We start from the raw sequence: 5,600 nt of genomic DNA on the forward strand, positions 1-5,600 counted from the left end.
GGGGTCCCTGCCGCCACATCATCACTCCAACGCTCCACATGTAGAAGCACTGAGGTATTTCCATCCTAACTAAAAGATACGTGGGATTCTGCAGGAGTTACATGAAATAAGTTCTGCTTTGATTAGTTACAGTGAACCTCTAGTAAGTCTGAATGAATTTCCCACTGGATTTGACAGAGGTTTTTCACCAGGCTGGAGAGACGTTGATAAACTGTGCCTTCGGTCTCCGCAGTTTTGAGAAAGTCACTTCTTTGTAACTCGCCCTTCAGTCTGTAAACCATTGGTTAACGGTGCTTAGGCAATTTCCAGATGATTTCTTTGCTTTGTAGAATACCTGCCTTCGGAGGTGCTAACGGGCCATAAAGTCTCCTAACCAGCCAGTAGTGTAGCATAGAACTACAGAACTTGTAGTGAAACACAATTTCTTTCTAAGTGAAAGCCAGGATAGCTCTCTTTTCGGTTCACTTTGATGCACATCTTCTGAAGTCGTGTACGATGCTCGCAGCCCTTTAAGGAACAGAATACTTAGCTCCAACCAGAATTTCCGTCAGAGTTTTGGGGGTTTTTTTGCTTGGAAAGTGTTTTCCAATTGCCAGGACGCTAATTTCTACTGTTTAGAGACATGCTGGTTTATTTATCAAGAGTCTATAAGGATCTAAAGATTGCACTGCGTTAGAGAAAAGCTTTTCTTGCCACTGTAGCGTTCTTTCCAAGACCAAGGGTTTATTATCCTCAGAGCATGTCTTTCCTGATTATGAGGCAGAAAACTCCTGTTCCGGTTGCCTGGGATTGGACCAGACGGTGCCCTAGATGTGCTTAGTTTATTTTTATCTCTGTGTATGATACTAGTTGTGTGTATTGAGCTGCAGCGATAGGTATTTTGTGTATCTCTAAAAGCAACAATAGTTTCCTGTATGAATGTGCAACAGGCTTGTGACTGAATGCTGTTGCTTAACTTTTTACTATAGCTGAGCGTCAAAAAGACTAATAAAGGTTTAAAAAAAATAGGAATGCAACAATTCCTGGGTTTCTGGTTTGTTCTTGGTGACTAAGGTTGAGCCAAAGTCAGAACTCTGTTTTCTCTGAGCTTGCGCCATGCCGTCTTGGTGGGTGATTTGCGGTGGGACGTGGCTCGGCTGCTGTACAATCTTTCGTTCTCTGGGAGTATGATGTAAATCTGCTGACTGTCCGTAGAAAAAGGGTGTCACTTCGCAGCAGTAACTCTACTGGTTTCTGTTGTTCTTTTTCCTTGGTACCATTCGACATGAGGCCGCTGATCCAGCAGCACTTGCTCGGGCAAAACTCCTGTTCGCTCCATCTCCTCGAGCTGGAAATGCAGAATCCCGCCCTCTGTTTGGGACCATTGCACTCCCGCCCCGTTTCCACCTCTAACCCAGGCCAAACGGACGTCTGTTGCCTTTCCATGTTGTTTTCTCCCACCCCTGTTGTTTGCGTAGTTCGACTTTGATTGTTGTATTCCTATCTCTCTCTCTCTCTGTATGAAACGCTGTAAGACATGTACTGGTGCCTGCCGGATGTACGCGCAGGGGCTAATCTGAGGGACACTGGTCTTTTGACACGACACTTGTGTAAATTTTGATACTGTATTAAAACTATTTTTTTACAGTTCTGCATACGATTGGGTATCAAGTATCTGTGTTCATCTTAGCAACAGTAATAAATTATAGAATCTCACTGTCGTTTGCTCTCCTTTACTGACCGAAGCCGCAAGGTGCTCGGGCTCACGCGCAGTTCGCTTTGAAGGAGCCGTTTGAAATATTTCCCGCTTGGTTGAGAAATTAGCTGCACGTTGTGGATTTTTCTTCACTTTCTCTCCAGTTGTCTTAAAAAATCCCAGGTACCTGGACTTGCTGCTATCGTTTATGCTAAATGAGGTAGCTCCAGGTTGCTACTGGCTGCCTGCCCCCGATACCATGTGGCAAGTCCCCGTCTGTGCTGCAAGGGCAGCCCCAGGGCGCCTCTGTGGGGTCTTTCCTCCCCTCTTCTTGCTCAGTGCAGCTTCGAGGTGCGGCAGGGTGACGTGGAGCTTCCGGAGCTGTTTCACTCAGGTAAGAGACATGGGGAACGTTGGTGGCGCTGGGGAGGTCTGGTGTGGCAGTGGCCTCCACATCTCTGCCCCAGGACCGGGCTCCCTCGTGGGCTGCGCGTGTCGGTGGAAAGCACAGCGAAAGAGCTGCCCGTTACTGCTTGTGCCAGCGAGCAGAAACCTTGCACTGAATTTTCTGGGAAAAAATTAGTTAGTATAGTCAATATCTCAAAGCTAATAAATCCTGTGGGGGCTCCTAAAAATATGGCTTATTAGGAGGAGAAAGTGGGCAGTGTGTGGAGAAGAGGGTCAGAGATCTCCGGGGTCCTGTAGCCTGCTCGTGTGTCTCTGTGCTAATGAATAAAAATTGCTGTGGTAGTTACAGACCTTCATCTCATCTGTCTTGCTCTCTGCCCACACGGTCGGCCGTTCTTCAGGAAAACCTACCTGCGCCAAGCCCCACGGACTCCTCATTCGCTTGGTTTTAGCACAATTCTGCTTCTGTTTAAAATTTGCACGTGTTGTTAGGGGGCCGTTCCCAGCCTCTGGGCTGTAGAAGTCACTGCGAGCGAGTTTGAAAGGGCCCTGGTGCAGAGCAGGTCGTGAGCGGATTTTCCGTTCTGGGGTGGAGGAAGGCTGCTCTGCTGAAGGGTTGGGAGGGTGGAGAACGGTTTCAGTAGAGCCCCTTCCCCAAAGGCTGCAGTGGGTGGATTGGGTTATGAAGGTGGCAGGAAGGTGCAGTGTGCCCTTCTCAGAGCACAGCCGGCCCAAACAGCCTCTGCGGCGTGGGGACAGCAGCGGCCCCGCGCTCCTTTGTGCTGCCCAAACCTCTCAACTGCCAGCTGCCCCGCAGGCTTTCCCTGTAGCTGTCAGGTACCTCCCCAGCAGACCGCGCTCCTGCCAGGGCACCGGTTCCTTTAATCCTTTATATGTCTTTGAAATAAGTCCCAGCGTGGTGCGAATTCTTTGAACTGGTATCCTCAGTTTGATACAGAAGGAAGGGGAGGAAAAAGTCGTGATGAAAATGTCCTTGGTTTGGGATTCCTGCAGAATGGACTAGAAATGCAGCTGCCGGCTGTGGAATGCCAAGACCTCCTTAGATCTCCTGGATCTAATCTTGTGTTTTCCAGGCTGGGGTGAACCATGTGCACAGGGACTCTGGCCATGGATGTCCCCAAGCCAGCAACAAGCTCTGCGACTCTGCCTGTCCAAAAAACTGAAGGTGAGAACAACCAACTCGGCTGCCTGGATTTCATAAACAGAGGTTCTGCACTATTTAATCAACAGTGAACAGGCATTTGCTGGGCTGCCTCAGGGGTACGGGACTTCCTAGCACATGCAGCCAGCCCCAGAAGTGAATCACGAGATGGCATTTGCCAGAGCTGGCAGGTCACATCTGAGAGCTGCAGTGCTGAGAGCCAGGGGCAAGGAGGAGCTGCAAGAGGAGGAAAGAGCAAATAAACTTATAAACTTGCTAGTAATGACTTTTTTTTTTTTTTTTTTAAGAACATCTCTCCCTTCCTCCAGACTCTTCATGATTTTTTTTTATCACTGAAACAGCATGGTGTGGCTGAGACTTTCAATATTATCCAGTTTTAAGAGATAACCTGGACCAGAAACCTAAACTTTACTTGAATCTTTCTTAACTGAGAAAGCTCAGGCTCTTCCACGGGAGTGATGATGACACTGGGAAATGTTCATGGGGGATGCTGAAAAGTAAGTGAACCCGGAGCATCCTCTGCCTGGCTGATAGGAGTCTCTGCTGGCCACGCTGGAGCCGGGCTCTGGGCAGCTCCAGCCCAAGTGTTGGAGGTTCTTCTCATGCCACTGGCTGGTGGGGAAGGACGCCAGGGGCTTCATTACAGGCTTCCATCTGAAAGAGCTTCCTAAACACCTGGTTCCCAAAGAGTTGCCAAAATAATAACAATGAATTATTGAATATGTTTGTTAGAACGTGGTAATTACTCTCCACGTGAGTAAGAATTTGTCATAATTATCTCTTCAGTGCAGTGGCCGTTTGAAGTTTGAAGTTCTTTGGTGAGTTTTTCCTCACTACTGTGAATAGATTGAAGTGAATTTTTAAGATAATTTACGATCAGATGAAAAAGTAAAGGAAAAAATAACATTGAGAACCCATCCTCAGATTCTGGAAAGAGAGGACAAAGGGAAGAGGGGAACAAGGACCTGCCTTGCCAGGATCCAGGTACAGGTGAACCTTCTGCTGTGTTTAGGTGAATCTTCAGGTGAATCTTCTCCTGTTGTATGGCCATCCAAGAGGCCTGTGAGAGAGGCTGGGTGAGAAAGAAGGTGGTTGCAACGTGTTCCCTTGTGATCTGATCTGTTTTTTCTTTACTATTGACCTTGATAAATGCCAGGGGACAAGGTTGTCCCACGAGCAGGAGTGTTCCCCGGGCCTGAGCACCTCTGCTGTAGAGCAGAAGGTTGATGACGTTTCTTTGAAGAAGCTTTGACAGCCCCTAGTGCTACGAGGACGTCTTCGCTCGGGCGAGTGCACTGAGCCCTGTTAAACCATAGCATCACTCACAGCTTAAGTGTAAAGGTCGGGGAGTGAGAGGAAAACACTCTCTTGAGTTTGGAGGTGGCCTTTCGCAGTAGGATCTGGTTTGTTGTCAGAGGGGTGGGAATTGACCTGAACATCAACACACAATCTAAAAATAGTTTATTTTTCTCCCACTGCTGAAGGGGAAGTGTTCATAGGCTGCTGCTTAGAAAGCCCCAGAGCAGCCCCGAGCCCACCCTACACCACCTTGAACATCCCAGCAGAAGCACACGGTGAAACACAGAAGCGTTTCCATGGGAACTGTTCCTCTACTCCTGCTAACGAAACGGACCTATAACACAAATGGCATCAGGTCCCAATTTCTGCGCCAAACTACACACAGTGAATGTTACAAAGGGATTCGGTACAGAGCAGGAGCGTGAATCCACAGAACTGCTAAATTAGGTACGTGTGCGTGTCCACAAAAACCCACACGCATATAAACAAAGCCCTTGGGGGGAAAACCAAAGAGATCACGTTCATCATAGCACATCCAGCCAACATAAACCCATGGATGGTGAGAAATCAGCCTTGTCCTTCTGCTACGCCGCAGGAAGCCCTGTAGCAGATCAAATGCGTTCGGGGAGGCTGTCTTGCTAATTGCCGCTGCTAGCTGAGCCAAGGCAAACTCTTCAGACAAAGGAGAGAGCTCACTTTTTATTTAGTGTTAATTATGGAACAGCACGTCTGGATGGGCTGCATGGTAACCCTGCATTTCCTGGGGAAATAAAGCGTCGTTCCGATCCTGTGGACGAATTGCAGAGTTAACCCCTTGCCGCAGGCTGGAACCCCAGCACGTGCTTGTGATGAAGTGCCTGATGGACGATGTCTTGAATAAGGCCTTTCCTTCAATCTCAGCAGATCATGAAACTCATTTTAAAATCCCCTTTGGGAGCCTGTTGTTGTAGCCATTTTGCAGCATCCCTTTGGCTTCTCACTGAAGGGTCTGGGTTCTGGTATTTTGGGGCTTGGGTGGGGTCCTTTGGGCCGCTC

Source organism: Buceros rhinoceros, unplaced genomic scaffold (assembly GCF_000710305.1).
Source record: "Buceros rhinoceros silvestris isolate BGI_N320 unplaced genomic scaffold, ASM71030v1 scaffold6795, whole genome shotgun sequence".
Classification (NCBI taxonomy): domain Eukaryota; kingdom Metazoa; phylum Chordata; class Aves; order Bucerotiformes; family Bucerotidae; genus Buceros; species Buceros rhinoceros.